The 12743-nt window shown below is 38.0% G+C and overlaps 1 protein-coding gene across 1 annotated transcript in view; it reads right to left on the bottom strand.

Annotated features, from left to right (window-relative positions):
* The window catches only part of LOC6050461, a 64496-nt gene extending 53773 nt beyond the window's left edge, over positions 1-10723 (bottom strand). The window contains exon 1 of the mRNA XM_038248535.1: positions 10661-10723. The gene's annotated coding sequence lies outside the window, so the exon portion shown is untranslated. The remainder of the gene's footprint in view (positions 1-10660) is intronic.
* Positions 10724-12743: the final 2020 nt, after the last annotated feature.

The raw sequence follows: 12743 nt of genomic DNA, 5'->3' as shown, positions 1-12743 counted from the left end.
CCGTAAAGCATGCTTCGGCCGGAACAAAAAACAAAAGTTAATGCGTTTTGTCTTATCGTTGGCATATCGTCGAACATACTTTGTGTGTTTTCGCACGACTCGGATGCATTTCAGTTTGCAGCCAAGATCTGGTTCTGAGCCTTAAATATTTTGAACAGTGCCAATTAATCAAGATTGGTGTTTGGCGGAGAGTCGAAATGGGCGTTTCATGCAGCTTTTATTTCTTCTCTGCGTTTAAGCACAACAAATGGAAGTAAGAGAGTTTAATGGGTTTCATTAAAGTCGGCAAATAAGATCGGTATCGGGGACGATGACGGTCACTTTGTGAATGAATGGCTATTTAGTAATATTGATTGTAGGTGTGGATGTTGCATCATAGAATTTTGCTTTTGTATAGCACTAATCGCTTTTGTAAGCGTAAATCATAAATAATATTCACAGAAAAAAAGCCCAAGTTGCAAAGTTCAAAGTGGGGTTGAATTATTCATCTACTTCCAGTGAAATATAGCGATGAAATGAACGCAATAAATCTCTCTCATCCTTCGCTGTAGGTACTCTTGCCACTCCACTGGTCTGACGAGCCCGAAAAAAAAACCTTTATAAGGTTCGTTAATTAATTTGTAAAGTGCGACCGCGCGCGCATAATGTAAAGATGCATTGGGAAGTCAGGCTTTATCGACGAAATGCGACTTTTTTTAGCATGTATAATGTCACACGTACTCACCACGCGGTGCTTTTGAGGGCCAATAGGGTCATTCAACATTTGGAAAAAAATACATTGCAATTTCTTAATTCAGATTTTAAGTCTAAGTGAGAGATTGAAAATATATTTTTTTAAATTTATTATTTTAGGAAAAAACTCTATTACTCTCATCATTGCAATTTCAATTAACATTTTAAAATTTCAAGTCTGGTGCAGAGGCGTGTTCTTGTCGCTTTTTCTTCCCAGATTTTTTTCTTATATAAAATAAGTAGGCTCAAGAGTTCCAGGGAATGATTAATTGATTGCTGTCCCAAGGATTTGTGCGGTGCGCGGTTCAGGGGTTGTATATGTTTATTAGTTCGGGCAGGCACAAAAACAACTCCCCCAGCGATGGGAAACAAATTGAAGACCACTTTCCAAGATAATGGCAGCCTCGTCAGTCACCGCGCGCCTTAAGATTGTCTCCTTTTTTTGTCGTTTGTGGTACCTTCTTAAGTCACAGGTTACCGTTTTAATCGGGTAAAATATATTTGTCATGCGAATCGTGGTGACTGACGAATAATCCTTCGGTGATGAATTGGTACAACTTTTTTTTTCAACGGAAATACCAAGGATGTTTCGATTAGAGTGTCGAAATTGAGAGGTCAACCTACCTTTCACCACAGACAAACAGACGAAATTATTTTTTCTAAATCCATCATTCAATAATTCAATTTGAACGGTTGGAAACTTACCACGGCAGAAAAAAAAACAAGGGAATGATGGAACGGGAGGAAAAACAAATACGCATAAATAATTTCAAGATTGTTCAGGTGTAAACCGAAATTTTTAACTGCTTATTTAATTGTCGGTGTACAGGACATCGCACTGTTTAATCATTTTCTGGCGTACATTTAATTTTGCGGCCCAAAACCAGTTATTGAAATTTAAAAAATAAAATTCTTTTCGAATATTCTTTTCTTGATTTGTGTGCACCTACGTCGAAGACCAAGATTGTTTACTTTTTGCTCTTTGGTCTGACAGTCTTGGTCTGACAGATTTGGTCTGACAGCGCCGACAGCGCTATCATGGATTTTGGTATGGTCTAGGCGAGGGATAGGACACAGAACCTTCCTGGAAAAAAACAATTTGTAGGGTATTTTAACCATTAGTGGACCCCCTAGTAGAGCCGAAGCAAATTTTTCACAAATTTTCAATATTTTAAGCACTTTTTCATAACCATTTGTACAACATAATGGAATCTGGAGTGTTTTGAACAGTTTTGAGTATTTGTTTCATCAGTTTTTTGTTTTTGAGCAGAAAAAATAGCCATTTGAAAAAAAAGTTTTTTTTGCCTGTTATGGACCCCCTTTTCCTATAGTGGACCCGGGTCCATAATCCGATTGTGGACCCGGGTCCACTATAGGCAAACTGTTATTTTTATACCAAATTTAACCGATATTTGATGTTTTGATGCATGGTGTAGGTCTAATCTGGGTGCTGAATAGTGGTTCGCAAAACGGCCTCAATTTTGAACTGTCAAAGTGGAACAAATTTACTGTTCGCCAAAAGTGGAGAGTATTGTTATCGATCAAAAATTGTTTTTTTTTCAAGAATGATTTTTTTTTTGGCTTTTGTGGACCTGAAGTTGAAGTCAAGTAATCTTAAAAACATTGAAGGCGAGATCGTCATTTTTTTATAATTATGAATGGAAGTTGTTTATAGAGTCGATGCGGTTGTACCATCCAGAAGCTGTTTTAATTGTTTGATTCTGTGTTCAAACCTACTGATTTAGTGAGAATCTTTTCTGTTTGTTGGACCAGCTTTGCTAGAATTAGCGATGATTTTTCGCTGGACCAGGAAGAGCTGCAGGATTCTAAAATAAGCCAAAATATTTATCTTCGACATCGCATAATGACACTCTCGTCGCAGTTCTTCGTCACCCGTAAAAAAGAAAAACCTCTTCGAACCGAACGAAACTTGAAAACACACAATTGTCAAGCAAAAAAATGTCAAATATTACAAAATAAAACAATTACCACAAAAATTCTCCCTTAGGCTCTTTTTTTTAATTTGCAAAAATGGCATTTTGGGCGCCCTGGGGCTTCATGAGGGGGCGCTTTATCTTTTTCAAGAAGGCGCAGCACAAATCGGCAACTTGGCAAATTTGCAAAATGCAAAGTTTTTCTTGGGCCCTACTGAGGGCGCCAAATGGTTTAAGGAGGGCGACATTTTTGTTAAAGAACTTGTTAGTCGACGACTAACCTCGACTAACCTACAGCTCAGCCCTGCACAAAACAACTCATTTACCAGTAAGAAAAAAGTCATGTTTGTGCTTAAACAGCCTCCTAGTTTGTAGATGTAAACAAAGTGGGATCATTCGAAAATCACGTTACTCCCTATTCATCACCCAGGGTCTAATGATAGATATAATGAATAAAAGATGGATTTTGCTCACTTTTCATCATGAACAAATATGTTTTGTAAACAAATTTGGCTTTAAACAACAAAACAACCTAACAGACATTTAAACACATTTATTTCCGAAATAGTTCAGAGAAAACGTTTCAAAAACCACTGTAAACAAACAAATAATTTGAAAAAAGTCATTTTGATGCAATTTTTTCCATATTAATTACATAAATGATTGACCGAAACTAAACAATAGATTTGTTTACAGTTGCTGATAAAACCACGCATGTTTATTTAAAAATAATGTTTCGTTATTGATTTATTATTATAAAATATCATTCCAAACTGCAACTATGATGCTTCAGTTAAGTACCATTAACTAAAGTTTTGATTAATTATAAATTCTTTCGGCTTCAGCATATTTGGCACTTTTAACATGAAAACAGCTATATTTATACTCATAATTGAAAAAAAAAATATGCTTTTAGGTTGATTACAACAAGCATTTATTGTATGTTTAAGAGAAACTTTTGCTTAAATACACAGTTTTCTTAATTTTTGTAAGTGAAATTAACAGGGGTCCACTTTTGGAAAAGTTTGGATTTTCGTTGTCCTACTGGACCCCTCTAATTTTTGCTCAAAAATTAGCAGTTCTTCGCTTTATTTTAGTAAAGTTCCTTAAACTTACATTATTTCGACCTGCTGAAGTTGAATAATCAGTCAAAAAATGATTAGATAGTTGATTCAATCATAAAATATAATTGCAGTTTTGTTGTGAAAATTTCTGTTTTGTTGCTGATTGCAGTTTTGTTGTTGATTTCAGATATCGAACTCAAAACACTTATTTTGGCTGAAAGGACACGTCAATGTCAGCCAACATTGTTTTAAATGATGCTGAACATGCCAAATAAAAGATTTGAAGACAACAACACGCTTGAAATTGTGATTTTATTGAATTTTTCATCAAAAACCCTTCAGAGGGTCCACTATAGGAAAGGGGTCCACTAATGGATAACGTACCCTAGTGTACACTAGGGTGATCCAAATCCGAGTACCACCAGGTGCCACCCCCTGAAAGCAAAGATTGACCCATCATTAGGCTAAATTTCGAATTTAAGCTCATTCTGATAACCATCTCTAAGGACCCAAGGGTAGCACCGGGGGTTACCCGGATTTGGACCACCCTAGTGTACACGGTATTGTTTAGTTGTTTGGGTTAGGTCTGTCATTTTATGTAACAAGACCAGAATAATGATGCTCCATTTTTTTTTTTTTTTTTGATGCCTTAAAAATTAACTTTTTGAAGAGAGTAGGTTAGGCCGTTTAAGACAAAATTCAAAGACTGATAAAGAGACCAACAAATTGCCCAAAAATCATTTGTGGATGCCGCATTATTAGAAATTTCAGAAAACGTGCTCGTATTTTGATGAATAGTGCGTTTTCGAATGCAATTTTTACTCTTGCAAAAAAAAATTAACTGAAAAAAATATAATCAATTTATTTATCGTTTTAAGATAAACAAAAAAAACTGCAACAGGCAGAACATTGATTGAGCACCTCAAACATGACCATGCAACCTCAGACATTATCGTAAAATCATCACCTTATATCGTGCCACTAATTAATCAACCGACCACCTCAGCAGCAGGCAGGTTAATCGCTCTATCCCATCGGTGCCACCGCGCTTGGCAAGATCGAGTATCCTAGATCTTCCCCCTAGTACAAATAACTAAGAGGAGAAAAAACAAACTTTAAGAGCTTTATTTGCGTCTGGCGGCGCTGGTGACCAATAAAAGCAGTTCCATAAAATTTACGGCCCATTTATTAGCGCCAAAGAGGCTTGTTTTTCTTCACTGGTACTGAAGAAAAAGAATACAAATTTCGAACGATTGCGAACCCGTTCACGACTTATCATCCTGAGCAAGGAGCAACATGATAGTACGATGGGCGTGTACCATCAATATTCCGTGCCACTTTTTAAATATCAACCTGGACGTTATTAGAGCAAGGAACCCACAGCCCACAGGAGGGTACTCATGCGTCTGAAAAGGGTGGAGATCCTGAGCTATTAAAATACTTTATTGACGTTGTTGTTGTTGGGCGCGAATCCTGACGGTGCTGTAAATTGTTTTGCATTCCTTGATCAGGTTTTGCGATACGAATCGATGAAGTCGTTTGTAAGGCACTTCATTGCTTCATAAACAAAACCAACAGATTAGTTGTTGATAGCAAGCGATAAGTTTGTTGGAATGTTTGTTACCTTTTATACCAACACTTTGCTCAGATCAGCAGAATGTAGTGAATCCTTTGTATCTGGCTACCACGACGAAGTCATACTGAAAACTACACTCAAAATCAGAAGTACCCCGCAAAAAGGGTTCTATCTATGTCGTTGACACTTGAACATCCCCAGCCTGCAGTTTTGACGCACCCTGTGCGGTTTGACAGCTTTGACGTACACACTAACACACGCATGCATACAGAATAAAAGTCAAGTTGAGTTTCACACGTTGAATCGAGAGGTCGTGTTTTGCACCTGTCCGAAACGTCCGGTCGCCGCGAGAAAACTACAGTCCACTCTTCGAAGTCCAACATGGTCCTTCGAACCGGATCGCGAGACCCAGTGAATCTCGGCGGAAGCTCTTTCCCTCCTCGGAAAGGGAAAGAGTTTACGAGCATTCGATCGCTGCTGTCGGTCGGGTGTAGTGACGCGCTTTCGGGTAAAAGCGGTTGCTGCGAAAGAACCGAGCATTTGTGGCCGTGCCCGCAAATGTGACGCCGTGTCGTCGCGGAACAAGTGAAAGAGCATCAACTTGGAGGATCCAGTTGGTGTAGGTGCCCTTACCTCAAAAAGGAAATCGAGCACTCGTCGGTTGACTCCGCGAGTGTGACGCCGTGCCGTCTCGTGAATCGAGCAACAGTTCAAACTGTTGTTGGCTCCCCTTTGCCTCGGAAAAAGGTTTTTTGAACGAAATCGTTCCGCGGTCGGAACAAGACGCTGAAATTGACGCGTTGCTGCTGAAACAGAGTAGCACTGTCCGGAAAACGACGAAAGTGATCCGGAAGGTGTGATCGCGACGGAATTAGCCCGAAGGCGTTCCGTTTTCGAAAAAGAAGGTTTGAGTAGCACTTTCCGGAGAACGGAGAAAGTGATCCGGAACGTGTGATCGCGACGGGATTAGCCCGAAGGCGTTCCGTTTTGAAGAAGAAGAACACTCCTCATCGTCGTCGCCACCCCCACCGACGTCGCCCGGAATGAAGGCAGGTGCCGAGCAGAGTGCTGACAGGAAGAAGCAAAGAAGGGCAGCACCAGGGATGCCAGCGCGCAGACGGATGATTGGTGTGAGTGAGGTCTGGAGAGTGCATCAGCAGAACGTACACAAGCAGAAGAACGGTGACAAGTGGATCTTGGTACGTCGACTCCGACGTCGGGCCGATTATACTGAGATCGCTGATCGATGTCTGGTCGAGGGTGAAACCGGCTATCTCGGTGTTGGAGCGCAACTCCAGAGAGAACGAGCTGTGGAGCGAGGCGTTGGACGAGTACGAAGAGAATGATTGAAATCTACATTTCAACGCCCGGGAGTATGTCGTTGACACTTGAACATCCCCAGCCTGCAGTTTTGACGCACCCTGTGCGGTTTGACAGCTTTGACGTACACACTAACACACGCATGCATACAGAATAAAAGTCAAGTTGAGTTTCACACGTTGAATCGAGAGGTCGTGTTTTGCACCTGTCCGAAACGTCCGGTCGCCGCGAGAAAACTACAGTCCACTCTTCGAAGTCCAACAATCTACCCTTTATCTGTCATCCCAAGGAAAAAAACCCTTTTTGAGGGTTACTTCCACCCTTTTTTTCAAGTTTACCGGTAGTAACATATTATTATGGTTACACGAAGTGTGTTATGCTAGTTGAACTCAAAAGTCCCATGCAAATGTGTAAAAGCAAACTGGAAAATGTGTAATGCCGATTCTCAGTGTACGGGCGCACTGTTTTGTCGACCAAAAGAAAACAAGCAAAAAAGGTAAACAGAAAAATCACTTTTTTCGATGTGAATTTTCAGCCAATATTTGGATGGAATCTACAAGAATTTGATAGAATTTGCTATCGGCAGCACAATTCACGTGTTTATTTCATGATTTTTTTTTTAATTTGAAAATCAAAATCCCAAACAGTGATTTATTGTTATGGGCTACCATTTGACAGCTAGTGCTTTTGTTGTGGGCTCTCATTTGACAACCGTGCTAATGTTGACTGTTGTCAGTTTTCTTTGGTCGGAATAGAGTTGCCAACCCCCCGCTTGATTCCGACAATACAATACAAATTTTACACTTCGGCAGCTCAAAGCTACCTTACACCGGTGAGTATGTGATTCAGGCTACTGAATTACTGACCTTATGTGTCAAATCAACAGACAGGTTTCGCCACCCGTGAACAATGGGCTCTTCTCTTTCGTTTACTCTTCTTTCATGAATTCCGTTCACCTAAATTACATTCCAGATATGTTAAACAGTGCCGATTGAATGTTTTAGAATTATTTGGAAATTCATGATTTGAGGAAAAAATATTAAAAATAGAAGCAAAAATAAAATGGTGATGATTATTCAAACATGACAACAAGTTGAAATTTTGAGATGGTAGTTACACCTTCAACTAGCACTCCTGAACTCTACACATCACTCCATAGCGGCGACGACATCACCCGACCTCTACGGCTGACGCCGATGATGCTATTGATATTTAAATTAGGTTTCGTCCCACACTCTAAATTAATTTCGAACGTAAAAAGGTAAGTCTGCGGTCACGCCTTCACGGGAGGTAATAACCACAAAAAAAAACAAGAACAACATTTTTTTTCTGTGAAGAAAAGTCGATTTTTGAAAGTCGCTGATAAGGTGAGTCCATACAATGTGTACGAGGTAGATCCGAAACAAGTTCCAAATTGGCGCGGAAAAGAAATTAATCTTCCGATGAGGCTAAGATTAACCGAACCTGCCGTAATGAGCCCACTTGCTGATTCACGGAGCAGAAAAAAAAGTGGCGATTTATTGTCAAAGTTAATCGGACGTTCCATGTGGGCACAGCGCGACATCTCCCCGCGCAAGAGAACCGCTGATTGATATGCAAATGTTGAACTTTTGCCAGTAACTTCTTGATGATGGCACTAACTCGTTATCTCCCGATTTTTTTTATTATTTTTTTCGAGTTTGGTAGTGATTTCATTAGAATTAAGCTAATGGTAGATCATCAATTTTGTGTCAATAAACACGATTTCTGGGCAGGTTGTTCAAAACAAACTATTTTAAAGTATAATTTCTAGAGGATTTAATGAGACAACAACCAGCGCTTGTTGAAAATGCAAAAGCGAAAAGTTAAAATTGATTTCCACAATTTAATGCATTTTTGAAGCTTATTCACAACCCAGATTTACCCAGAGAAACTTTGTTTTAAAAGTAGTCTGGCAAAATATGTTGATAAACATGTCTAGACTTTTTATAAGGTCCTATAAACACCGTAGTAACAGTTCAATAGGGCGAATCTGCGATTGTAAACAGCAGTTTATCACTTTTTCTCAAGTGACAGTTCACGTCAAGTAAGAGGGAGATAGACTGCAAACAAATGTAAACATTGAGTGTATCTCGCTTACTCCGATGGGCACTGACATAAGGTGTGAAAGGGATACACTCAAAAAGTCTAGAAATGTTTATCAACAATACAGTAAACCCCCGTTTATTTGACATTTTGCCAGACTACTTTTTAAACGAAGTTTCTTTGGGTAACATTATCACGAAAAAAAGCTTCGACATTTGTGTAATTATACTAACCAGGTAAACAAAGCGATTTTTGCATAAACAAAAACACATATTTAAAAAAAAAACACAGTCAAATGTGAAACGCCAAATTGTCAAATTTCGTACACTGAAATCCCATCCGCCATATTGCCGAATCGTTAAAGGGCAATGTCACCAACCACGCGACCATTCACGCAGCGTGCCATGACTCAGATTACAGCCGCGGAAATCACGTTTTTTCGAAAAGTAGTGTTGCCAGGGTAAAACTTCCAATTTACAAGTTCTGGCCGGTTTTGGCTTAATCCCGTAGACACGCACCGCCGCCCGTAAGGTCATCAAAGCGAACTTCACTCTGTTCCACACACACTTTTACCCGAGCCGAGGGGTAAGTCAATGTCAGAAATGAAATATTCATCACGCCACAAAACGGACGTCCTTTTGTTTTCGTTTTCTTTTGCGGTCTGTCACCGGCAACCGGTAATCAACGCGTCGGCCACCTTTACCTGTTGCGCAAGCGGTTCTAGGAGCTGTCATTCCGGATCGTTTTTGACACTTTCGCAGCGGTGGCGCGCGGGACGTGACTGAATTTAACACCTTCACCGACCGCAGCCGGCAAAAGGGAGCTCAATTTCGTAGAAGTTGTTTACATTTTTTGACACCTCCAAATCTAGAATGTCATTAAGGTTGCTTTCGCATTCTAATTTGGCGTTTACCCGATAACGGGTGTTTGACAGCTGCGGACGCCATTCTGGCATTTCCTGCTTTCTGCATTCTTCTCGTTGCGCAAGATGCGCCCACTTTGATTGCAACCAACAATACCCATTATTGTCGCCGTGTTACTGGGTCACCACCGCCTACTCTGGTTCTTGGCGGATCGGATCGTCCGCAAGACAAGTGGCCTCCTTTGATGGCGATACTTTTCACCTTTTCCAAGCCGGCGCGTGAAACTCTACGAAGTTGGCTAAATGTCACCAACCCCAAGCGGACAGGATGTGCATCGGTAACTAAATTACGCACAGACATGCATTTATCGTGTACTTAAGGGGGGCTACCGCGGAGTAGGGTCTTTCTTTTGTTGCTGCTTGGCAGGGAGCGAAAAAATTAAGTAGCATCTCGTTAAGGAACACTACTTAAGCGGACAAATTGCCGACCGTGACTTGTTGAAAATTGATAAAACTTGTTGACAACCTTTGGGAAACAGAGATTATTCTTAATAAAATTGGAGACGGTCCTGGTAGGACCAGCATAAGGAGTTCCAATTAACTCGGTCGTACGGTACGGTGACGAAGATCAGCGCTACGATTGAGCAACCCCCGGTCACTGTAGCTGTCAAAAATATTAATGTCAAACTGACAGCTGTCACTACACGTAACCCGAAAAGGACTGAGTATCCCAGAAGAATTCGATTCTCGAGTCTTGAATACCGTTCTATGGCATAGCACCGGGCAAGGTCCCATTTTCGAGGATCATCTTTTCGAGAGAGCAAAAAAAGTAGTAAGTTGTAAATACCATCGGGGAAATAAATCTGACTGACTTTGGGCGGGGTATAACGACGGAGAGAAGCCATTAAGTATGAAGCATTATACGACAAACAAGATCATGTTCAAGGATGGGTGGACGCCGCGAGCTACCGGACAAAAAGTTTCTTAATGTTTTGCACGCAAAGTTGTTGACTTTGGCAAGGGCGATTAATGGTGAAGACAGTTAGCGAAGAAAACTGGTTGTAGAACTGTTTCGATGAAAATTGTTGAAAGAACAAAACAAACTTACCTTACGACCAGTTAATGTTAGCTATTATTGCTTTGTTTTTGTTTGGAGGAGTCAACTTAGTCTGAAAATAAAACAAAGAAAATAAATTTTTATTGAGTGGTTTCAAACATCATTCCAATCTAACCCAAACCAATTAATACTTTGTTTTTGCTTCCATTCCACGGTTCTTTTTTATTTTTTTTATTTTTTGGTCCTATAAACATAGAAAACACAATAGCTTGGACCTATAAAAAAACACTTGATTTGTTTGTAAACAACTTTTAAGTTAAGGTTAATGATCATAAGGGTGATAACAAAAATGGAAAATTCTGGAAAAACCTTGATGTGACTCTCTGGATCAACTTGGATCGTTTTACACCCTTCGAGAAATATAGTTGAAAAATAGCCCTCTTTTTGGTAATAAAAAAATCATCATCCAAAACAATGTTCAGTAATAAATAAATACAGATTTTCTATAAAAAAATGCTAATTTTTCAAACAAAAATAAGCACCAAAATACTTCCAACTACACAGAAAAAAATAATGTAAATTTAGAAGCTTTAATTTTGGAAGGTTGAATATTACCTCTTTTATTATGTAATATTACCTCAATTTAGACTGAAAAAGTGACATTACACAAGAAAAGTGGTAAAATTACACATTTCCAGAGGTAAAATTACACCTTTTTTCTGACATAAAAGATGTACCCCTTCCCAGATGTAATATTACCATGATTTTTTTCTGTGTAGAAATCGGTAAACTTAATTCAAAAACAACTGAAATACTTGTCGAATGAAAATAGATTTTAATATCTAATGAAAAATTGAGTATATTTTCAATACTTTAAAAAAATCAAAAATACATAAGTTAAAACAGTTTTTAAGGTAGAAAGTTGATTTCAGAAATGAGTAGTTTTTGTGTATTTTATTTCTGATCATAACCAACAAGATTGTTGAAGACTTTGAATCGTTCCGAAATTGCATCTCAAGATATAGAAAGAAAAAACTTTCAGCTCGTCGAAAATTTGTTTTTGCCATTCCGCTGTGAAACTGTCAATTTCACAAAACTACGTATTTTCGGAAAAATACTGAGAATTTATTTTTTTATAAAATGGGTATCAAATGATAGGGATTTTATCATACTTTTCAAAATGATAACACGTAATTGTGAAAATACTCAAAATTTTCACAAAATAACGTATTTTCTAAATAATACTCAAAATTTCAGTGTTTTACAATATGGGTGTCAAGTGATCGGGATTTTTTCATACATTCGAAAGTAATAACACAATTTTTTGAAAATACTCAACATTTTCACAAAACAACTTATTTTCGAAAAAATACTAAAAAATTAAGTTTTTTACAATATTGTTATCAAATGATCGGTATTTTTTCACACATTTCGAAAGTAATAACAAAAATGTTTTGAATCACTCGAAATTTTCACAAAACTACGTATTTAAAAAAAATACTTAAAATTTCAGTTTTTTACAAGCAAAAATCCGATTTTATGATACCCTTATCATTAAAACTTAAAATTTTGTGTATTTTTTTCAAAAGTACGTAGTTCTGTATTAAAGTTTTGTAAAAAAATGTATTTAAATGTATGCAAAACTCCAAACATTTTACAATTATTTAAAAAAACAAAATTGTAGTATTTTTTCAAAAAGTCGTAGTTTTGTGAAAATGTTGAGTATTTCACAAAAAAATATTATAACTATCGAAATGTATGAAAAAATCCGATCATTTGATACCCATATTGTTAAAAAAACTGATTTTCTTTGTATTTTTTTTTCGAAAATACGTAGTTTTGTGAAAATTTGGAGTATTTTCAAAAATGTGTGTTATAACTTTCGAAATGTTGAAAAAATCCCGAACGTTTGATACCCATAAAGCAAAATCAATAATTTGGAGTATTGCTTCGAAAAAAAAATTGCATTTTCAAAATACAATATAAATACGTATTTTTGTGAAAATTTTAATTATAATTGCAATGGATGACTGACATCATCCCGATTCTAAAACACTATATTTTTTTAAAGTTTGGATGATTTTTCATAGGATTATAGCCAATGTCTCCCCCCTGTATGCTCTTCAAAATTATT

This window comes from Culex quinquefasciatus, chromosome 1, assembly GCF_015732765.1.
Source record: "Culex quinquefasciatus strain JHB chromosome 1, VPISU_Cqui_1.0_pri_paternal, whole genome shotgun sequence".
NCBI lineage: Eukaryota > Metazoa > Arthropoda > Insecta > Diptera > Culicidae > Culex > Culex quinquefasciatus.
The sequence above is the reverse complement of the archived record's forward strand: the minus strand, read 5'-3'. Positions and strand labels throughout refer to the sequence as shown.